Source organism: Rousettus aegyptiacus, unplaced genomic scaffold, assembly GCF_014176215.1.
Source record: "Rousettus aegyptiacus isolate mRouAeg1 unplaced genomic scaffold, mRouAeg1.p scaffold_m13_p_11, whole genome shotgun sequence".
Classification (NCBI taxonomy): Eukaryota; Metazoa; Chordata; class Mammalia; order Chiroptera; family Pteropodidae; genus Rousettus; species Rousettus aegyptiacus.
The window spans coordinates 70,003,491-70,028,440 of NW_023416286.1; the positions used below are offsets into that span (position 1 = coordinate 70,003,491).

At 33.0% G+C, this 24,950-nt stretch overlaps 1 long non-coding RNA gene across 5 annotated transcripts in view; it reads right to left on the reverse strand.

The window, feature by feature from the left end:
• Window positions 1-24,950, reverse strand: part of LOC107517876 — an 89,862-nt gene that overhangs the window by 18,784 nt on the left and 46,128 nt on the right. For 3 of the 5 annotated variants that reach the window (XR_004953393.1, XR_004953392.1, XR_001598680.2), the window contains exons 1-4: window positions 23,360-23,478; window positions 13,611-13,782; window positions 6,537-6,652; window positions 5,764-5,871 (exon numbers count right to left, since the gene is read on the reverse strand). This is a non-coding gene — a long non-coding RNA (uncharacterized LOC107517876). Of the gene's footprint in view, window positions 1-5,763; window positions 5,872-6,536; window positions 6,653-13,610; window positions 13,783-23,359; window positions 23,479-24,950 lie in introns of those variants that run through there. The other 2 variants (XR_001598679.2, XR_001598678.2) reach the window with 2 other exon arrangements.

Here is a 24,950-nt window from a genome sequence, read left to right on the forward strand (position 1 = left end):
GTAGAATGAGGTAATGATGCATATATTGCATCTAGCAGAGAATCTAAGAACAGTAGGTGTGCAAGAAAAGGCAGCTAGTTGAAAAGAGAAAGAAGAGAGAGAGAGAGAGAGAGAGAGAGAGAGAGAGGCCAATTCTAACCAGAGCACAAAATAGTTAAAAGGTGATTATTTATTTCTGGAGGGGAGGGTTATAAAGCATTAATAAAAGAAGAAAGATTTGGAAAAATTAACTAATAAAAGTATCCTTCATAGGTGGTTAGAAGTGTAATATGCAAAATTGGTAAAAAGGGGGATTTCATACAGAGATAAAAATAGAAAAAGATGCTAGAATATTTGTATATTTCAATATTGGTAAGTGGTATTGTTTAGAGTGGGTTCGGGTGTATTTATGAAGAGTCTTGAAAACCACACCAAGAAATATTATTTGATTCTTGAATTACTAAAGAGAAATTTACATGTTTTGAACAAGTAAATATTATTAAACAACATTTTTTTCTTTACCAAGGTTATTTCTCTCTTATTTTGATTTTTAAAGCTAATGATCCTATTAAAAATACCTAACAACTCAATTTTCTGCTCAAATGTGTAAATTAAGAAATGATATATATGAACATTGATTACAAATCCTATAATATATTATAAAATACTTGTGGAAAATTATTTTTGTACTCTTAATAATGCTATTTTAATAATTTTGTCATAAATGTTCTGATAATAAGAACTAGCAGCCACAAAATAGCCTTTAAATGCCTTATAAAGAAAAATATTCTCTGATTTGAAGATGTAATATCATCAGAGCCTCTAAATTTGTCTGAGCTCATGATGAACCATTCTTCCTCTCTCCTCCTTGGAAAGGCTTCCTAGGTTCTTTCAGAAAAGACACAACTTCCTTGCTACTGCATAATAAACACAGTCTCATCTCCCATCCAGTATACATTCTGTGAAAAGAAAACAGCTGGTATATGAAAGAAAAGCTTGCTCACACATTTCAAGATAACTTCCGATTCGATTCATCCTTAGATTATTCCAACTACAATGTTTCTGGCTTGAATATAAAACACATTGAGTGTTTCAGGAAGGAATATTTGTTTCTGAAAGTCAGGCTCTGTGTTCAGCCTAGCAGAAAGGCCCCTTGTCTCTTCGGGCTCTCACAGGCTTGTGGAATAAAAGTGAGTTGTGCATCACTGGTTTGCTGTGGTCTCTGAAATCATATCGAACTGCCTGTGTCATGCTCTTCATTCAACAGATGGAAAATATTGCCTTACAGCTCAGTGCCAGGAAGGGAGGCTCATTGGGAGAGGTGAATAGGAGCCCAGAGAGGCGTACAGGCCATGTGCATTCCAGTGAGGGGATAACGGTCAAGGAAAGTCGGAGTTCACTGAGGCAAGACAGAGAGAAATGGCCAAGCTGCTTTTGTGATTGATGATCAGTGGAGTGCAAAGGAAGAAGAGAAAGTAAGCATTTCAGGATGGAACACAAGCATTAATAGCGACTATCACAACTAATTTTGATGATGATTTATAGCATGGCTCTGAGGCAAATCTAGCCATCTGGGGTTGCTAATAATTTGCAAACCATGAGAAAGCTCACAAAGATAAAAGAGTACATTACAACAACGAAAGTTCTTTTGGAATTTTGTTTCTTCTTTCAGTATTTTATGTCCTCGCTTAGTATCTAGTCATCCATCTATATACAATTGCACGATGCCTGTGTGGAATTGCAGTTAATCACAACTCCCACCAGGCAGAATCAACTGCCCACTTAACATCAACTTCAAAGTTTATTGGGCTTGTATCTCTTTCTTAAGCTACACTTTAATGTGGCTGCTTTTTTATTTTCTGATTTTACTTTCCTCCCTTTAACATTGCATGTCATATCAGATTTCCTCAAAAATATAATGTGAAGAAGTATAGATGCAGTGAAACAGTGTTTGATATCTTACAAATCTAGATGATGGTGCTCAATAAACATACTACAGCCCACTGAGAAGAACAATACAACTTTTGCATAGGGAGAGAAAATTGTAATCTACTCAGTTCTTGAAGAGGTATTTCTATCGCAGTATGGCCTTCACATTAAGTAAGGCATGTTCAGACAGTTTTCAGGACAAATTTCAAGACAGGTAATATCAAATTCAGGTGGCTGCCTAAAATTCCTGAGCACCCTAATAACACCAAGGAAGACACATGTGTTTTCTTTTGGTTGAATGGCTTTGTCCACATTGAATGCCTTTTGTAATAAAGTAGAAAGAAGATAGATTGATGAAGAATAGAAGATAGATAGATGATAGATTGATATAGATAGATGATAAATGATAGATAGAATATCTTTTTCTCTCATAATACGATGTTAGCATTTAGTAAGTGTTTGCTATGTATCAGACACTTTATGTTTATATTTATATCTCTATAAAGTAGGCTTCTTTCCTGGCTACCTGATTTTTTGAGATGGGGTTAGAGACACAGACTCAGAGTCTCTGTATGGTAGATCTGATTAACCCATTCAAGCAGAGGCCCAAAGCCTCTTAACTGTTCTGCCACGCAGCTTTCATTGGGTGAAAGGGCATGAAGTATGAATCTAAATCTAATCACATTAAAGTCTCGTGAAAAGGGACAAGAAGGACCTTTTCTCTCATTTGACCCGAAGAGTAAGATCTTTTTGTTTCTATAGTGCTCAGGATCTCGATAGACTTATTGTTAACAAGCTGTGGGACTGAGACCGAGAAGAAACTGTACCTTTTAGTTAGAATTGCTCAGACAAGCTCACTAGGCTCAAGCCTCTCAATTCTGGGTTTACACACCCCATGCAATAACTACCTAGTTTAATCTTTCCTCTTTAATGTTAATGGTCTTTTACTTTCTCTGTGGTTTGTTAGTTGCTCGCTTGCAGTAATTCACTTCATCATAATCAGTGTAAACAACTTAATGTTTGATAATAAGATATTTCAATCAAGCTCTGAAAATTTCATATAGACACATAGGAGAATATTCACAGGTCTGGTTCAATGTTGTGATTAATAATTATTTTATTTTAAATTTGGAAACAATTTAGAACATATTCGTAACTAGAATTAAAAAAAAAGATTTGGATGTGTCTTTGGTACACTAACTTAGTGTATTCCACCATTTTGGGTAAAGATATATAGTTAAGCAGAATACTGACACCTTTCTTACAGCAACCATTGGCGACAAAATAAACACTACCATCGTTATGGTTGCAAGGAACAGTGTCCATTACATTAGTTCACATATGGATGATTTTGCATCAGAAACCACATGGGTAGAAGGAAAACAGTAACCACAAACAGGGGCGGTGGTGTTTCTGTGGGATGTCACAGAAACCCATGGCTATAGCACCATGACTCATGGGGAAAATAGTGTACGGGGTTTAAATCAGGATTTAAGGTGTCTTTGTCCAGCTGGAGAATTTTACTTGCTGCCAAGAGCAGAGATTTGCTAATGTCGACTATTCTACTATTGCCAGGTTCTCTCTGCCTTCATCTCGTTTCTGCTTCTGTGCCTAAATGTCTCACTGCAGCTTGTCTAGTATATCTAACTTCAGATTACTTTCATAAGCAGGCAATGTCTTCAGCTTTAGGTTGCAGATAAAAAATATCTAAGTGTTATCAACTCATATCTTTCTGAAATAAGCTCAATCTTTATTTTCTCACAAGAAACAAAAGGGAACTGGCTTTTTAAAATGCATTTTGGAAACAATTCACCTGGAGATAGGCAACTGCAGGGTGGATTAATTCAAAGTTTTGACCAAATCTTGGCCCTTGCTTAGTGTCACTGTAATTTTCTGTTATCCTCAGTTGTGCAAGCATGCATTCTTTCACAACAATCCACAAAGCAGAAAAAAGAAAAAATAACTAAAGAGTTAGATATTCAAACTTCAGTGAGTGATATTTCAGAATATTACAATAATAATCAATATGCTTCCTACTTAGGCAGATTTTATTTTCTTAGCTTAATTTTGAAAAGTGAAACCCCGTGTTTGGAGAGATGATTTATGAGAGGATATTAAATTCCAAATCTCTTTTACCCATTCACAGGAAACTTCCTTATTAGAAAATACTATATCAAGTCGTGTGTTGGATAACAATGATTCCTTACTTCATCTTAGAAATATTCAACTTGGAAACCATTACTGTGCTTTTTAAAATTAATTTCTAACTTTCAAATTTTGAAAAAAGGTCTCCACATGCTTAGATGTCTGGAAGCAGAAGGTGGGTGAAGCAAGAGAGAAATTTCACGGTGTGACTACAGCCAAATATTCCATTTATTAACATTATTCCTTATGTCAATTTTTGGGGGGACAAGAACATCTAGAGAGTTGATACTGAACTCTATTTGCTGCCTTTTTAGAGAATAATTGTCAGATTGAAATGGAAAAACAATTCAGTTGGTCGAAATTTATTGCGTAGATCCCATATGTGTAATACAGAATGTTATTTTTCAGGAAAAAAAAAAAAAGGAATCAAGTAGTCTTAGAAAGGAAAAGGCTCAATAAATATGAAGGAAATAAACCAAAATATAGCCAATGGAGCACATTCAAGTTAAGCATCAATACATAACATTAAAACATTATCAACACTATTAATGAAAAAAGATCAAACGTTTTCAGGGCGGAACTTTCCATAAGACTGAGATTCTCTCACAAGATATCCTTTCCTGACTTTCTCTGGAAAATTCCGCGCCCGTGCGCGCGCGTGTACACACACACACACACACACACACACACACACACACACTCCTTTGTGCATAACTACCATTTCCCTCTCTTATGTTTTGAATTGCTTCACTTATGTTTTGAATTGCTTCGCTTAGAGAACTTTTTTCAATACACTAGATAAGTTTTAAATATAAACCATTTGGAGAAGGAAATAAATTCGCAGTTGCGGTAGTAGTGAAGATGAAATTTTTAGATTTATAGGAAAAATTATTTGTAATCTTAAATAAATGTCAGTTATTTTTTCACACTCCTTTATAAATTATAGCAGGATTTTACCTACCATTTTCGATAGAATAGGTAAGAATCTGAATGAGAGAAGAAAAGTGAAACTGAACAAACTAAGTTAGACTCTGAGAATAACCTTCTCTAAAAGTAGTCATTTTCTATAACATTTCAAAAGAAAATAAAGGGGAAAAAAACAAATGTACGATGCCTCTGCAATTTCTTTTTGTTGTACTTTGTTTTTACAACTTCTCATACGTGTATCTTTGCCCTGCATAATGCTTTCTCTGTATTGTCCCTCTTCTCTCCACCCATTGGGGATACACACACAAGATACTAAATACACATTTATAATAATTCAGCTGAAAATAAAAATAAAATCAATTTGAAAAATCTAAAAACAGATGTCACATCTATGTTGCCAATGGTTGTTAAATAATGAAGTTAAACACAGTATATTATTAGCATGTGTTTTTACATTGACCATATCCCTTTGCTTGTCTGCTACAAATTCTTTCCTATTGTTTTTTAAGACTGAAAATTCTTTGCATGGTATTTCTGTGTGTGCATAAGTAGAATCTAAAAGAAGTTAACAAATCAGTGCCCTATGAATAATTATTGAAATAATAGCTAATAACTAGAACTTTTGATCTACACTGACGAATGGTGAGAAATAGAATTAATGACTATAAATTTGAAAATATGGGCATCGAGACTATTACTTACTTTTCTCTATCTTTTGACCTAAAAATATCAACAGATTTAGAAAACTTCATAATAGAGGGGGAATAAATGATAAAACTGCACCTGCAAACCAACAGCAATATCCACTGCAGGATTTTGATATGATGCTAAGGTTGGGGTGATTCATTCGTATCCTGAATCCTTAGGTCCCCATCTTCTTTCGGCTGATACCTTTGGATAGAACAACATTCGTCAGTTCTGGCATAGAAAGTCTTATACTGACAATAGACTCAATATATCTCACCTCTGCTAAAGTGAGTATGAAAGGTAAGTGATTTGGGCACAGTTTCTCCAAGACTTTTCCATATTATACATTAAACTTAGAGTAATCGAGATTATTGTAAAGAGATATAAAATCTATGTGACAAATTGATTGCTCTATGGGGAAGAAAAAGCAGAAATTAGCCAATATAAAATGAAGACATTTGAGGCAGAGGTGGCTTTTAACACTTCTGATTAAAAAAAAAAAAGTTACACATAGTAAAATCCTGGAAACATTAATTAATCTGTAAGAATACACCCATACAAACATTACTTAGTTTAGAAAATGACTATCTTGAGTTTTCAGTCATATTCTTCCTGGTATAAATATGATCAACATTATCTCTGATGCTGAAGAACAATAACAATGATATGGATAAATTTAGCAGGTTTCAAGAAATTTATTAAAAATTCCTTTAAAATAGTTTTTAGATCTTCTAAGAGTTGCAGTTTAATAAAACACCCAGATGAAAGTGAAAACTAAAGAACGTATTACTGTTACATTTACAAGATATAAAATACTGGCATATTTGGATACATCCAAATCGTTAAGAGAATTCTTTTACTTTACTTACTGTTATGATGGCACATTGTTTAAAACAGTGGTTTCCAAGTGTGATCTCCAGACCAGCAGTATCACTGTCCTTTGGGCATTTGTTAGAGATGCCAGTTCTTAAACAGCCATCCAGACCTGCTTAACAAAAAAATTCTGAGATGGAGCCCAGCAATCTATGTTTTAACAAGCCTCCCAGGTGATTGAGACTCACAATAACTTAAATCATTGGTTTACATAAAGCCACAAAAGAAACTAATTATTTTCCCATTGTAAAAGAACACTAAAAAAGAAGGGAGAGATATTACAACACAAAATAATTTTGTGGTCATATTTTCCCCCCCAAAAAAACATTCAATAAGAATGAAAAGAGATGGGGTCAAATAATAATATGGGCTTATATCAGAGCATTTTTGTTTTACCATATGTATAAAGTAATTTTCCACACATTACCTATTTTATTGACCTGATAACACTCCCCAAATTACTTGTCAAAATACATCTTTATAATAGGTCAATTTAATTTCTAGAGATATTAAACTCTAAAATGTGCTGAATATCAGAAAATAAACAGATTAGAAATAAAATAATACTATGTCCAAAGAAAAATATACAGTGAAACATGAAAAAAATGCTAAAAAATGCTATATTTGAGAGAAAGACAAGTTAGGTGTAACTTTTGCTTTTTCTCTGCTCTTTTCTATTTTTCTAGTCTTCACATTAGGTGACCTGCAATACACTCAGGAATATAGTCCAGCGTATAATTTTTTGACAACAGGAAAAAATTATTGTAACCATATTACTAATCTTATGTGACCTGCATCCTTCATAAGGAGATTTCTGAATGAAGCTTTAACGCTTCTGAATACTTTTAGCACCATGACCTGTTCGTTATCCCTAGGAGGTGGGTATTTAATCTGTCAAACATTTGTAAAACACCAAAAGCAGTATGGCCTTTGACCTGGGTCACTAAAATGGTACTCCATTCTAGCAACTTTTTGATTTCACCCAGCAGGTCCCATGCATTTGTACCGTGCCTTATGAAGCATTCAGGCAGTGTATGATCTTTGACTTCTGGCCACCTGTATCCCATACTTTTTGTGTGAAAGAAATAAATGACAGGCTTGGAGATTAAGTCCAGCTTTCCTTTTCTATTCAGGTGTATTGCCAGCTGAATTGAGTGACCCGTGGGTGCTTTAATTTATAGTTTTTTTTTGTTTTTTTTTTTTTTTTACTGTTATAACTTGTAACAATGCATGTGTTACTGACAAATTATCTTAACATTCTGTCACAAATGGGTTCTATTTTGGGGGAAGTAGGTATATCAATCCAAAAAAAAAAAAAAAACTAACATATTGTGTGCACACATACATATATATCCTTAATTACCACATGTGTTTTCCATATTAATGTCATCATCGTTGTTTTCAAGTCCAGAATCTTTGACATTTTAGAATGCTTTCCATGGGCTTATAAGTGGATTTTACATATTACTATTCCAGAACCTATCCTGGGAATAATATTTGGAGATTCTATTGTGAACAAGTTTTATTTTAACAGTTCTAAGAGAATCAACAACAAAAGGACTTCACTAATAAGGCATAAAAGCTAAGATTCTCTTGAGTTGCATATCACTTTAATTCACTCATTCACGAGATAATTACTGAATCTCTATTACATATTAAGAATTATGCCAGGCACTACAGAAAATATAAAGATGAATTTTTTTCCTCTAAGAGTTCGATAAAGGAGATTAGACAGATGCACAAATAACTACAGCATAGGATCAGATTGCCCAGATTCCGAACCAGAGGGTAAGCAATGGTTTCTGAGGGCTTGGCTAAGAAAGATGATGACAGTCATCAGAGAAAATGTGGCATTCGTCCTATGACTTAAATGATATATAGTATTTCAACAAGTATAAATAGTGAGGCAAAATAATCCAAGGAGTGAACAGTGTGAATGATTAAACAAAGAAACAAACAGGGCCTATGAAGGAAATAGCAAGTCATCTATACTGAACTGATAATAAGACAAGTGAAGAAAAGTGGGGAGACTTAAGTAGAAAAACATGGAGGGACCTGTTAAAGAGGATGTTGAATGTCACGCTAAGGAATTTTAACTTTATTGTAATAAGAAGTTGGAAGCATCAGATTTTTTTAATCAAGGGAACAAATTTTGACTAGAGATTTTAAAACTAAGATTGTACAAGTAAAGAAAAATTCACCTTGTTGGAGTCATGTAGAGGTGATTTCTATTTCCAAATCTCAAAATTGTTAGTTATGAATAAGTATGTTTCTTCTTCTCGTACCTCTGTTTTCTTACTTGGAAAAATTAGAAATAATTACTTTTCTATCAAGGGTCCCTGTGAGGATTTATTTAGGTAATACACGCAGTGCATCCAAATAGGGTATCTGAGATATACTAGTTGAACAAAAACTTGCCTTTTCTTTTTTTTGTTTCCCAAAGTTTTGATGAATGGAGAACTAAAGACTAGAAATAAGAAAATATAATGTAAATGTGAACCAAGGTGGTAACAGAGCATGACTATTTTATTTTTAATAGAGGTTGGTATAAAATATAATAGGTTTTCAATATAGATGTATCTACATGTTTATAATATATAGATGCCATAGAATAATATTTAGCTGATCTTTTACCCCACTTCATTTCAGTATCATAGATGAAAACTTGAAAGTTACATTTTATATTTTAAGTCATAAACTTTAATTACATAGATTATATGCTCCAATATTTAGTTATACAAGTTGAATAAATCTACTCATTAAGTACTTGGATTTAAGTATCTTCATTTACATTAGACAATAGCCTATTATACTTTTGCAGAATTCTAGGCTGTGTTTTAATCTTTTTTTTTTTAAAAAAAGATACCACCCTCACACACATACATATATGTAAAATAGTATTTTATGTAATCTTTACATGTACATATAAAATAGTATAACAAGTTTAATCGTTTTGTTAATTCGTTGTTAAATGTTGCAAGTTCCAACTCAAATATGAACAGGTTAGAACATACACATGTCTTATTTTTCTTTTCCCACTTCTCAATTTGAGGAATGAATAAAAATATAAAAATGGGTCAATATTTATGTGAATAAATAAATGGCTTCTGTCACATCTGATTTGGCATTCTATTTATAACATTTCTCGCCAAAAATCCTCTTTAGTAGATTATGCTGCCTTTTTGAAGATTAAGTCATTAATAAATAATGTGACTTCAGATTCTACCAATTTGGTTGTGTTTATAGAGGCCACCAACTCTGTCAGAAGATGTTATCTGGAGGTCTTTATAGAAGGGATAAATGGTACTGAGATTAAAAAATATAAATAAATAAGATTATAAAATCTAAAACACTTAAGTCTTGAAAGTTATCAAATCTGACTCTCAAATTCTGACTTCTCAAACCTTTCCCCTACCTATAACCTCTCTACCATGCTTAAATCTTCTCTTGTGAATGTCCAAGACTGTAAAATGAAGCTGAAGAGGATATGAGACTAGAAGCCTGACTGACAGAGACAATGGAGTAAGGGATGGTGAGGGTACCAGACACAGCTGAAGGACTGCAGGACTGCAGAGAGACCTTCTACACACTTTCTATCTGGAGAGGCATGACGTCACCTGGGCCCTCAAAGTAATGGCTCTCACATTTGAGTTCTCATTATAAGCATTCTTCCATCCTGCAGAGTGACAGTAGTCCCTGGTGGGTCTCTGCTTATCCAAAACAGACTTATTTCCAGACTTAGATATTTGAGTTTGGGGTTATTCCAATATTAAAAAAAAAAAAACTTACCCACTTTATTGAGGTATAACTGACATACAAAGAGCTGTACATATTTCATGTGCACAATGGGTTTGGAGATAAGTATACACCTGTGAAATCATAACCACATCTATGCCTTAAACATGTCCATCACCTCCAAAAGTATCCTCCTACCATCTTTATTTATTATTATTATTTTCGGGTGCCAAAAACAATATAAGATTCACCCTCTTAGCAAATTTTTAAGTATATAATATTGTTCATTCACTATAGGAAGTATTCATTTTTAATAACTGAAATGTTGTACTCTTTGATAAATACTTCCCCATTTCCCCAGTGTCTGGCAACCACCATTGCAAACTCTGCCTCTATTACATTCACTTAACGTGGATTATTGCTATAAATGTGACAGTTCTTGTATTCACACCTGCTGATGCCTGGGATGAATTCTTTGCCTCAGGAAATAGCACATTTCATACATTTCTAAATGGGCAACCTGCCCTTACAAATTTACAACAGCTTTTTTATTCTAATGAAATAGATCATCAACTTTTACTGGAGAAAATTTAAACAGTATAAATCTTCCACTAAATAAATCCTAGAAATACAACGATCCAAATAATTATATAAATATGTGTTATATCTTACTGAAAATAGATGGACGGAGGGAGACAATGACAAAAATTCAACCAATCTTGAATTTTTTTTATTTTTTAGTCACCGCCTCCAACCTTCACACCTTCTTTTTATTTGTTCTTCTTTTTTTTAATGATTGAGGGATGAGAACTGCCACAGAGAAAACTAGACTAAGTTGAAACAAAATTTGGTTTACATTCATGATGCAGTTCTAATCTCTTACCTTAGACATTGGCAATGGTTCTTAGTGATGCATATGTAGAAGTCAAATATACAGCTAACACTGAAGAATGAGGTAGGTTTGTGTCCATTGCCTAGACATCAGACTTTACTCCTTTCTTACTGGTTTAGTAATTGGGGAAGGAACCCTAAGAGTTAACTGCTTCAGTTGTTTGCTCAGTCACTTTCTGGCTGTGTGATCTTAAGTTAAACTTGAACTTAGGTTCTTCAGATGTAAAATGGATACAGTTGTTGTGAAAATTTCATGAGTCAGTGTAAAGTGCTTAGCATTTAATTATTAATAAACGGTGCCTATTCTTATTATATGTCCATGATTTAACTACAGCTACATCATTACTTTTTGCTGATGTGCTAGCTAAATAAAAGTTGACAAAAATAAAAGATGTTATTTTAGATCAACTCTAAGGGTTAGCTTTGAAACATGAGAAAAACAATAAAGACATTCAATACATTTATAAAGATTTTTAGCTTGCCAAAATAAAGTGAATGTTTTTAAAAATTTTTATTCACCATTGCCTAATGGTTTTACCTAATGAAAATTTTTTAAAGGGGGCAGAAAATTCAATAGAGAAGACCAGTATCTTCTGGGAGAGTAACAAAAATATGGTACCACAACAGTGGAGTATGTAATTGTCTTGTATCTCTACTTGCTGTGTTCTAACAAAAGATAGATTGAGAATTAGCTTAAAATAAGACCTAAAGCCACAAATTTTGAAAACCAAGATGACTGAAGTCTTTACATTCTCAAATATTAGATTTGTCAGCATGAGATGGCAAGTAGTTGTTTCAATATGGTTCGACATGATTTAAATCAATAAATGATGAGTGGAATTATTGTAAGAATGTTTTTATTAGAATGCACAAATAATTTTTGCCACACTGAGAGAGAAAAAATAGATAAACCCTCCTAAATTATTCTTTATACAAAGAATACTTCAATAGGATGGTTATTTCAGTTTCTATTTTTAGCTTACAAATAAGAAATAGAGAACTGTGGAGAAATCAGAGGATTTGGTTCATAATAACATTTTTAAATTGCTTGAGACATAATCCTGGCTTAATGTCTGTAACCATTGGTAAGAAATGTCAGGAAGAGGAAATTAAGGTATTTTTCTTAAAATAACTTATTTGGTACAAGAAATAGAATTCTGTGTCCTTGCAGTTAAATTCATCATTGAAGCTGATGTAAAATAGATTCAGGAAGAGAACTGAATAAAACTATTGAAAAGCAGTATGGTATTTTGGGGAAGAAGATGGATTTTGGAATCAGAGAAGACTGGGGTTAGACGAATTCAGAAGCCTACTTAATTTTTCTTATTCTCGTTGTTACCTTATTTTCTAAGGATAAATGAAATGCAAAATATGTAAAAATGAGTCAACTGAGCTCCAGAGCCTAAATTATACTCCACAAATATGAAAGATAAAATAATGAAGTAACTACGAAACAGATATTTAACAACATAAGATCTGGAAAATTCAGTGTGATAATCTATTTTTATGATTTTGTTTATGTCACTTACAAAAAAAGTTTTACTATTTAAAATGGTTATTTTGGCACAAATAAACACAATCATCCAGTTATCAATGATAAAAAAAAAAGATATCACATTAGTGCAAGATTGTTAAAAGCATCAACTCTCAAATTTCAATGTAATCTTTCCTACTCCTGCTTTTAAGTACATAAAAATATTAAATATCAGTCCTAATAAGTTAATTTTTGAACATTGAAATATATCTTTATCATGGAAATTATCTAACCCATTACTAAATAAACACCAGAATTAATTCTTATTCTTAATAGAGAAAATAAAAGGTAATTATTTTTAAAAATAAAATAATCTCCATTTACTCTGTTCTCCATTTACATTTTATTGTTTTCATATTTTTAAAATTACACTCTGATTTTTGTTCAGCCTTATTGAAGTAAATTGACAAAATTGTAAGGTATTTGAAGTATACAATGTGATGTGACATATGTACATATTGTAAAAGGACTCCCAAATGAAGTTATATCCATTACTTCACATAATTGTTTGTCAGGGGCAGGGAGAAGTATAAATACATTAAAGTTCTACTCTCTTAGCATATTTCAAATATGTAATACAATATTATCAACTACAGTCACCATGTTTTATATTACATTTTCATTTTAAAACTGAGAGCTTGCACCCTATTACCAACTTCTCATTATTTCCTCCACTTTGCAGTTTTATTTTTAATGAAAATCTTTATTGGCATGAAAGATTTCATAAGAAACCAAGAAATCTACATAATATAAAAGAAAGATGAACTTGATCTCTCTTGAGCATATGCTCTGACTTTGTGTGTTCAATATTAGACAATGGAAAAACGAGCATATTTTTTATTTAAGGAAAAGTCACAGAAATTGAGGTTGGGAAGGCCGATCCAAGCAGGTTGACATGGTTGCAACTTACCTTGAAAATTAATTTACTGGGATTCTGTTTTATGTATCACTCTGGAGTACTTCAATCATAGTATGGTATGGTGAAAAACATCTCTTTCATCTGTGTCAGAACCTTCTGCTGCCAGCATACCCTGGACCTCTATAACTTCGTTAAGCAGACAAACATCACCTAGTGAGACCTCCTGGGAAATAAATCCAGTGAATATTGTTCCCAATGGATATCTAGACATTAATAATAAAAGTGCTTTGTGTTTTTTATAATTATATCTAGATTTAGCCTTATTTTGACTCATAGTTATCACTGATCACTGTATATCTATAAGAAAGTATTTTATATCAATACCACTTATTATGTATTTGGCTAAAATATATATTAAGGCCATAATGATAAATAGAATTTATTGATAAAACATTTTATTACTTACTATAAAAAAAGCTGAAAAAATTTTTATAAAATTCCTTCGAAATGTGTGCTTCAAATAAAAAGAAACATTTTATAATAATTTTTATCATTTAATTTATAACAATAATATATACCTAATAACTTTCTATGCATTTTTTTCAGTTATGAAGGAATACTTAGATGTTTCCATAACATGAAATATACTTCTTGGTGCTATGGAAAGTATTAAAAAAATAAGAAAGTCCAGTGTGGGAGGTGGGCATGATAAAAATTAATTATTGTCTTACCAGAGTTAGGATAAATCACTAGGAAGAAAGAGATTAAACCAAATAGGTTCAAGAAAGGCTTCTGGATGGAGAGGATGTTTAGAAAAGCTTTGAAGGGTGCCTGTTCTCTTGCAAGAGACGTTCTTAGGTACATGTATATCAGGTAGCTGATAAAACATTCTACTTTGTGATAGTATATCTGAAACATAGTTTCAGCATTCCTGATTCTGCCTAGTTTAGTCAGCCCTACGTAGTAGTTTCGTTTTATAAGATAAGCCATATGTTGGAATTTCTTTATTCCTCTTTGCTGACCAGAATCAACAGATACTCACAGATGGCTAAGGCCAACCTCTTTAAAGAGTCAGTAATGTCTTTCATTAAGTGACTATTGAGAGTTACTACCAGTGTCTTAATAAAAAAAAAAAAAAAAAAAAAAAAAAAAAATCTAGCTAGCATTATAACAGTTATTAACTGATTAATATTTGCATTATATTGACTATTTAAATTTTATAATTCCATAATTAAAATTCTATAATATTTATTAAACTATTTAAATAAATTAGAAACTAACAGTATAATTTTACATATATGTGCTTTTAAATTAGTAGATTACAGCACAATGCCTACCATATGATAGAGACTCAATTATTACCTATTAGATTAATTAAAAATTACTTAATTACATATTTGATTAGCCTCTTCTTGGTAAATTTCTTCATACAGCTTGCCACAGTCAAAAGCAGTATGCGTAAGAACAGCAGAGGTCTCAAAGAAAGGGGTCAACCAGGAGTATCAGCATATTGATCAGATTTATGGCTGAAAGAGATGGAGTTATCAATCATGATTTATGAGCCTGTAGCTCCAACAAGTCTTGATATTCACTGCCAACCAGAAGAGAGAAGCAAGAATAGGTGGATGGGAGAAGATAAATTTAAGTCATGAAAATGTTGAATATGAGATATTGATAGGCCATGAAAATATGAAATAATTATCTGAAACTTGAAGGAAAATCTGTGTTGGAGATGCTCATTTGGATGTTGTCAGTACACTATGAAAACTGAAGCTCTGGTGAAGAATGAAAATTCTAAAGTATATAGGATAAGAATTGAAGAGACCAATAGTAGAGTTAGATGGTCTGTCCAACACAGGTTACTGTGGCAAAGCACATCTGTCCTGGAACTCAGCTCTCATCTTTTCCTGCCATTGATTGGCCCACTAGAGTGGGAGCTGGAGGAGCCTTATCCAAGCCGCTGACTTTAACGTGTTCCCCTCAGCTTAACTAAACCTTAGACAGGCAAACATAGCCATGTGCCTGGAGGGTTCTGCACCCGAACTCCATAAGGATAGGAGCACCTGCCTCCAATACCTCTGGACCTTGCCCTGCGTGCCCCTTCATGTGGCTGTTTATTTGTACACTTATAATCAACCAGCAATTGTGTTTTAAAACTTTTTAAAGGCTCCATGTCTTTAACAACTATTATAATTTGTAATAAATATTTGTGCATATCTTTGCCACTGAACCTGCACATATTTTGATAAACGTGTGAGCTTTTGTCTGTATCTGCCTTAAACTGTATTTCCCTTTAAAAGGTCTGAAAAATAATTTATACTTAATTAATTCTTGCCTCCTATTTTATATTTTAAAAAATGCGTATACATTACATCTACAGTGAAGGATTACAATGACGATAAAATGAGATAATATGTGTAAAAACTTCTTAAATTCTAAACTTGGTGTGTTTTGTATTTTTCACAATACACAGGTGTATGTATGTGGCTAGAGGAGGTTTTTCCCTTCCCAAGTCTTCCTGGAATACATCAGATTACTGTTACATCCATTCATCCGGGAGCTTGAACAAACTAAAGAAGTGATGTAAAAAGGGATTACTTAAGTAATATGTCTCAAAATTAAGGAAAATCTGGAGACACTCTCATCATAGCATATATGGTGAAAGTAAGTATGCCAGGGAGAGGTCCACCTTGGAAGAATATAAGACTTCTTGCCTTGCACATGCTCCAAACATGATCCAGAAGGACCCCTTGGCCTTCCTCACCTCATCGTACCATCCGTAATGGATGACTAACAACTTGAGGCTGTTAGGAGTGGAAGCAGAACAGCCCAAAAGGAAAGAAACATAATGATTAAACATTAGAGACAGAAAGAGAGAGAGACAGAGAGAGTCCAAAAGAAAGTGAGGTTTGGTTTCTTTCCTATGAGGAGAAGGGTTGCCAGGTAGGATGATTTTGAAAACTGAGATTAAAGACTCCACACTTTTGAGAAGCTAAGAGGATACACTAAAAGAGATAGATGAGCTGTGCCAACCATGAAGGTTATTGTTTAGGTCAAAAGATCTGACTAGATTTCGGTGAGTTTTCTGTGTTATCTCCACATTACAAATGCGATAGTCAATTCTCATTTCTCTTCTTGTAGAACTTCCTGGCAGTGTTTGGCATAATCGCTCGTGAAATAGTATTGGCCTCTGGATTATTACTCTCGGGATTCTAATCTACCTCACTGGCTTCTCCTTCAAGTCTCCTTTTCTGACATTTTCTATCCCCTTAACTGAACCTCCATAGTATTTTAATGCACACATTTGCATTTTTTGGTTTATTATTGAGCCGTTGACAAGTGGTACTAACAATAAAAGAATAGACAAGAATTTAACACACAAATTACATATTTTTTTTTACACAAATGACATTTGAGCACTATAGTGTATTTAACAAATTCAAATGAAATTTCAAGAGGGAGAAGTATGAGAATTTGCTCATTACCAATTACATACTATTTTCGGTATGTCAAATTCAAAATATTCATGTACAAACATTCAGCATTTAATTCAGGTGTACACTGTAATTAATATAAAGCATGTCACTGTCATCACCAGTTAAACAGAATTAATGTTGACGATTTCACTTTTTCATTTTTAAAGTTTTGCTTTGCTTAGTTTTTAATTTTTAGTTATATCAATGATATGAGTGTAAGAAATTTATGCCTAACCTTACATTTTCTATAGTAAAAATAATTATCAAAAATATATCAGGTGGTGTTATTGTTTCATAATAAACTTTCCGTTGTTTCTTATATTTGAAAAATATTGTATAGAAAAACCATTATTTGAGTTAGTTACTTAATGTTACAAGAACAAAAATTCCTATAAGTGATGATGATATAAAAACTGATTGCTATTTCGTAGCATGTGAACTATGCTGAAAAAATCAATAATTTTGGTCTTAGCAATGATTTTACTATTGTAATTTGAATTAAAGTTTGTAATAATTTATATTATATGAAAAGTTTTTTCTGATTATTATTTTCTGAGTCACAGAAATAAAAATGTTAAAAATATTCTCCTTGGATTTTGTCTTTTGATGTCATAAAGTGTCAGAATTTCTAAGATTAATCCTAGTAGTGGCTTTTTTTAAGTCTAAACAATATAAAGGAGTGGACATTTGGTCAGCAATTATTGATTATCTACCTATTTCAGACACTTTAATAGTTAAAAACTGATTGAATCTGCTAATAAGATAAACGTAATTGACTTTGTGCATGTAATCTGAGGATGACAACTGATGACAAACTCAGAAACTTTGTCGGTAGAACTGACATGGACCACACCATCCAGTCACTTTAAGCGAGAGCTCTTCATGAAATTCCAATATTCTTACTGAATACTGAGAGGATAGCTTCTTCAATTTTTTTATTGCCTTCTCTCTACCTCTTCACCAATGAAGTACATTATTTATATAAATATTTGTTTTATCCCCTAACAGCTACATCATTGAACATGGTGAATTTCCTTGAAGCTTAACATAATACCCAACACGATGCCTTAAACGTAATAGACGCTCAAGAAATATTTTCCAAAATCATTTAATTTTAGTGTGTGTGTGTGTGTGTGTGTGTGTGTGCGCGCGTGTGTGTGTAATCTTTTCTCATAGCTTTTGGAGCAAAATGAATAAAAGAAGTCATTTTTATATGGTGCAGAGCTGATTTTCAGGATTTGTCCTGCCAATATATTTGTACCCACCAGACCAGATGAGAGAAGGACTCAACTGCGATCAGATTCTCAGACATTAGAATTGGCCTACACTTCTTTGTGACTGCAACAGTAATCTATCTGAGATGTAGTGTTGAGATTCTTACAATTTATCCTGTTTATACGTCCTTAGGCACTTGCTTGGGAAACAGAGTCTGGATTAAGACATTCTTTCAATTCTTACTTCTACATCTACCCATCTAAATATTCTTACCCTGATCCATTATTTGGATGACGAATCAAGCTTATTAATTTTACATTGCATACTATACTATGTTTCCTTCCCTATTTAATTTTTTTTGTGATTCTGTACTTGCCCTTGTAGTTAACCTGAAAAATTTTCATAAACTTTACAGCCTCCTGGTTTGGGATTTTTTTTTTTTTCCTTTTGAAACAGGTCCTTATGTTTTCATCCCTTACATATAGCCAGTTTTAAGGAGTTTTTGTTTAACCTCTGGTATGTCCTCACTCTCAACATTGTTTTGATTAGAGATCAAAAAGAAAGCAGAGCCAACTGTTCTAAAACTGTAATTTTAATCTATCTGCATATTTTAAAATTAACATATTTACCCATCCTGCTAACTACTAACACTTGAGTGCTTTATAAGTACTAAAACTATTCCAACAAAAGAAAAACATTATGTGCAACAGGTAAAGTAAATACTCTTCTAAGATATAGAAATAATTTTCTTCTATTTGTAATTTACTTTAAAGGTTTCAATGTTATAAATAATATCTTAACTTCAAGAATACATTAATTTAAAATATATCACAGAAAAAATTTATAATAATTAAATTATAGAAGATAGATTTCTTGAGTTTATTGAGAAAATTATTGGCATATTTTCAACATAATTGCAATAAAAATTTTACTTCTAATGTATATAAAGGTAGGGCCATGAAATGAATGAATAAATACTACATTCTGTCTATGCTCCATAATGACACTTCTTATCATAAAACAATTATTTTTCTCACTTTCATGGTTGAGAAAACTTTTGCTCAATGCAAGTTTTTTAGACAATTCTTTCACTGTGTCATTAACAGTAATAGTTCCTGGTTTTCTTTCTTTGATTCATATGAAGCACTAAAAGAAAGACCACAAACTCAGAAATCACTTTATAGCAGGCAGCATGACTTGGGTTCTACAACTTTTTCCATGAGACAGGAAGCAATTGAATGTCTCCATGGCTTTATTGAAAGTTTTTATAAGTCTAGACAAAAACCTACACAAAAACTGCTCGCAACCCTGTAACTGTAGAATGAATGTGTGCAGAATGACTCTCCATGGAGAGTCAATAATTCCAGTTAGATTCTTGATTTCTAGAAGTAAGCCATTTATTTATTTGTAACTTAATTACAATTAGAATATTTTTAGGTCTTGATTTAAAGCTCACTAAACTGGAGATTTCATAAACTAATAAAAAAATGCCTTGTTAGTATTACTTTATTTTATATTTTCACTCGCTTCTAACACTGTTTTATAAATTTACATTTTGATATTTTCATGTTTTATTTTTCTCACCTACATACAGATTTTATTAACAGTTACATAAGACAACTATCGTATAGAAATACATAATATTTGAAATACTTTTCATCAGATCAGATTATTTATTTTAAAAAATACTACAGAAAAACAAGGAGATACCGTTAGGCAATAACCAAGATGTCTTTGTAAACTATTACTACTATTATTATAATTAATTTCCCATTCATACATTTGAGATTGCCTCTTTTAAATAAAAGGCAATTAATAAATCAAATCTCTTTGGCTTTTAGTTTAATTTTGTGTGTTGTATCTATCATTAAATCAGTATCGTTAGGCCCAATAATGTTTAAATGAGTTATTAGGAGAATGAAAAGTTATGCTAACTAGGATATGTAATAGAAAGGTAGAAAATGATAATTCAATATATGAACACGAAAATTTTCTTGGAATAAGTCAATGCCTCCGAAGTTTCTAGAAACTAAAAATGGTTTGACCTCCTCACTTCCCTGTATGTCTCCTAGATGGCAGTTGCTTCATTATTTTCTTGTTAGCAGGTTAACTTCCTTTGCTTCTCTCATTCAAAGGGCATGTAGATCATAATCTCCTATATTCTAGATCCAGCCTTCATCTTAATTCTAAATATGAGGAAGAGACTATTGTTGACCCTCCAGTACTCCCTCTTGGCCCTGTTTATAAAGAGAGACCAATGTCACGTTCTGCCTAAACATAACAGGAAAGTGAAAGATAGAATAGAGTGTCCCTTTGGATTGGAGCTAGTTTTTGGAAAAAGGAAAATCATGGTGAACTGGGAAGGTACCCAACAAAAGTTCAGTCATTATTATTATAATTATCAGATTTTATTAGCACAATAATGAAAGGATTTTTATAACTATTTTAAAAGGAACTCTTGTCAAAGAACTTTTCCACAGATAGAGGAATGTAAAGATCAGGTAGATATGGTTCCTACTCTCAAAGTGCTTACAACTGGATATTTGCTAGTACTTGAGATTTTCTCTAATTAACTCACTGTCTGTTATGAGATTATTATATATTTATGGTACAAAATAAATATTTTGCACACATAGGCATATGTGTTTGTTTGCTAAAAGTGATCTTAGTAGATCAAGCAAAGAGCAATAAAGGGTAAAATATTTAAGTCAGGGAATCATTAACTTAGGAAGTAGTATGAGTCCTGTTTTAGAGATTCAAGTGATCTGTAAGATAAAATAGAGTCAATCTAATAACGTTTCTAAACCATCACTACGACCAGCTTTTGGCAGGCCACCATTTTGTTTTAATTGTTTTGTAGAATTGTTGTACAATAAGATCTAAACAAAAGTTAAAAGCATGGGGAAAATCACCTGCTCAAGGCAGTGGTCTCCCACTTGTTACTCCCACTCTCACCTTTTAAAGCTTAAGTCAGATCATATCATTCCTCATCCCAAAACCTCCTAAGACTCCAGTTCTGTAAGTAAAAGACAAAATTCTCCCCATGGTCTCAAGACCCCACAAAATCTGCTCCTGCCCTTGACTCTATGAACTGACCTAGAAGTCTCCCCTCCCATTCCACTGCTGACACACTAATCTTCTCAATGTCCTTCAAACATTCTCAGAGCTTTAGCACTTGCTGGTCCATCTCCCAGGAGTGTGCCTTTCTCAAATTTTTCCATGGTACTTTCTTCAGCTCCGAATTGCAATACTCTTTCCACATCCCAGCTTTTGCCATCCTACAGGCTTTGACTCTACATCTGGCATACTACATGTTCACTGAATCTAAAGCATGACGGACTTGGTTTAAACTAATTAAATTTTTGTCATAAAGAGTTTTGAAGCATTTTATAAAACAAAACCTAAGGAAGCTGTAATATCATATTGGAAAATTATTCAAAAGTGTGAGGTTCTCACCTGCCTGGAGAGTTTATGAGCAATCTACCCTGAAGTTGGTAAATTAGTCAAGATTATTTTATATGACTATGATATGGATGGTTGGTAAGTTCTGGGGTGGCCAAAGTGTTATTCAACAGACAGCAGAGTGTATGCGATTTGGAACCAGAAGAACAGAGTTAAATTTTAGTGTTGTCACTGTCCTCACTTTTAATGTCTGGCAAGGGCACAAAATAGGATAAAAGATAATAATAACAGACATTTAGAAATAAATGATAAGTGAATGAACTTTTTAAGCCACATATACTTTTTTATTGCAAGGAACCAGAGCTTATACTATCTGGCTCTTTACTTGTAACGAGAATGAGGTAAAATATGACAGTTCTCTATAAGCTAAAAAATAATCTATATTAGTTATAATTACTCTTGGAAATCAGGAAATAGTAAACAAATAAATGAAAAAAGATTATACAGCCTGATGTGAATAGAGACATTGATCAATACATTCATATACACAAGTCTAGTCATAATATAATTGTAAAAGTATATTAAAGAAGAGATAATAATAGTAATATTTATCAAAGATTACTATGTGCCAGGTGCTGAATTAAGATTTTTACAGCATTAGCTTTTTGAATAATTACAGCAATCCTATGAGGCAAGTGACTCTTTATTATTACAATTTTACAAATGAGGAAATAAAGTGTAACCAGCCAAATTTCACATATTTAGTAAATGCTTCAACAGTGACTGGAATTGGAAAGTTTATTAATCATTCATTATTTTACATGCTTATATTGATATTGTTCATTTAAACCCATAACAAATATGTACCCTTCATAGAGCTAGTTTCTATCTCTTTGTAAGTGGAAATATAAAAGGTAACAAATTTACCATTTTCCAGAATTCAAAAACATACAAATTCCTCCACACATATGGGGGGGGGGGTAAAAAAAAAAAAAAAGCTGTTGCAATAAGAAAAACAAGTCAGTGTTATTGGTATAAATTTGAAATAACTATATACAATAAGATACCTCCTCTTTGGCATTTGTAAATTTTATCACAGGATGTGCACCTTAAGGAATTTGTAAAAAAAAATCCTCAACAGTTTCAGCCCAGCTGTCTCCTATTGAGCATGATGGCTCTTTGGCCCTTTGCTCCGCCAGAGGTCACTGCACCACCTGCTAGGCAAGGCCCCAGGGTTAACTGAGGGCAGGTCTTCCCACCTCCAGGGGTGACCTCCATGCACACAGTGACTTCATGGATTCTAAGGGAGGATGATCCATCAATATAAATGAGCTTTCTGCTACTATAGCATCCAAAGAACATGCAAGGTGATTAATCGTCCAGGCCCTAGAAACTACATCTCCTCATGCTTGATGATATGAAAGAAAGCAGTGGAAATTTTGAAAAACTGGGCTTTGAATGTCAAGGTTGAAATTCAAGATCTAGAATATAACAGAATTGCCACTATCTTTGATTTCTTTTATTATCTGAAAAATCAGCTCTGCTCTAAATACTTAAATATTACATAGCTGGCTTCCCCCACCCTCCGGTGTCATTTTTAGAAATACATGTTTAGAAATATATGAATGAATAAGTATATGAACTTAGAGCTAACAAAGAGTTAAATGATTTGTGGAGAGGGGAAGGAGGTGAAAAAAATGTACTTACTGGAGAAACAACCATCTGATTGTGAACCAGCTCCTGCATACAAAATAGGACTGTTTTGTCCCTTGTCTCATAACTATGGAAAAGCAGGAAACGGTTTTTGGAAGGGAGAAATTAGAGTTGGGAGGAGGCGGAGATGGGAAGGTTTGGTTTGTCTATGTGACACACTTCTTATTGGCACTGTGCCTAGAAATTTTCTCATCCCCTTTTGAAAGACAGAGGCTGCATGAAAAGCTCTAGAGATTCATTTTCCTGAGAGATGTGAGAGACAGGACGGTCAGTGCAAGCAAAGCTGGTACCAGCCCGGATGGTGGATCCTGCTCAGTGCTGTGGGAAAGGCCAGGAAGAAGAGTGAGATGATGATGTTCAAAAAAGGCACCGACCGTGAGGTCTTCGGAGGACATGGTGGGAGGAGCAAATAGAAAAGACCGCTTTGTGAAGTGGGGGCCGGGGAACAGGAGAAGAAAACACCTGTTCTTTTAAACCAGTGATTAATGATCACAAGGAATTGGAGACTTGAAGATTAAAAATAAATATGAGGATTTACCCTAAGAAAACAATGAAATATACGTGAACATTTATGCATAAATATCACTTCTAATATTGAACATTTTAAAGTAATCTGTGTCTATATACATATATGGCATATGAAATACATATTATATACATGTATATATATATTATGTGTATGTATATGTCAGAAAAATATATAGTTATTTAAAGATATTTTCTGAAAAAGTATATTAAATTTAAAAATTTATAAAGCAGCACCTATCCTTATATACTAACAGATAAATATACATATATATATACATTATATATATACATGTTTACACATACACAAGCAAAGAAAAAGAGAATGAAAGAATACAAAAAAATGTTAACGATTTTCTCTGAGTAATGGAATATATATACAGTTTTTATTTACTTTATACTTTTTAGTGTTTTTCAGTTTTTTTTTACAATACTGGATTTTATATTTTATATTTTCTTAATTTTAAATGGTATTCATGAACATTTTTAAAAGTTTTCAATAATATTGAATATTACTAAATAAAGCAAAATGTTCCCCTACTCCATTTCCTCTCGAGCCCTCATAACCCTTTGAGTCAGTCTCTTGGTGCAATCATATTTATCGTGTTTGTTTTTGTTTCTTTTATTAGTTACTATCAAGATTCTAAATAATATGTTTATATTTTATGCTAGTTATTTTACACATGCCTCTGACCCTTTATTGTACTTCTCAGTGCCCTTGCAGGCTGATTTCTATGGGATGCATAATTCTGGGCTAAATTACCCGCTTCATTCTGTAGGAAGCATGACCTGGAGATCAGAGAATGAAGAAAAAAAGGGGACTGGCATATCCTAACCCCGCCTTTCTCTGCGTAAGTTCAGTATCTGTAGCTGACTGGCAGCCCATGCTTGATAGTTCCAGCTTTAATTGAACTCCATTGACCACTTTCTCCCTCTGGTCTCTTGATGCATCTATCCACAGCTTTCTGATATTTCTACTCTCAGTGTTTTGTCCCTTAACACAGCCCATTTGAAACATCTGGAAAAAATTCTGTTTTCATCTAGGCCATGGAATGATATA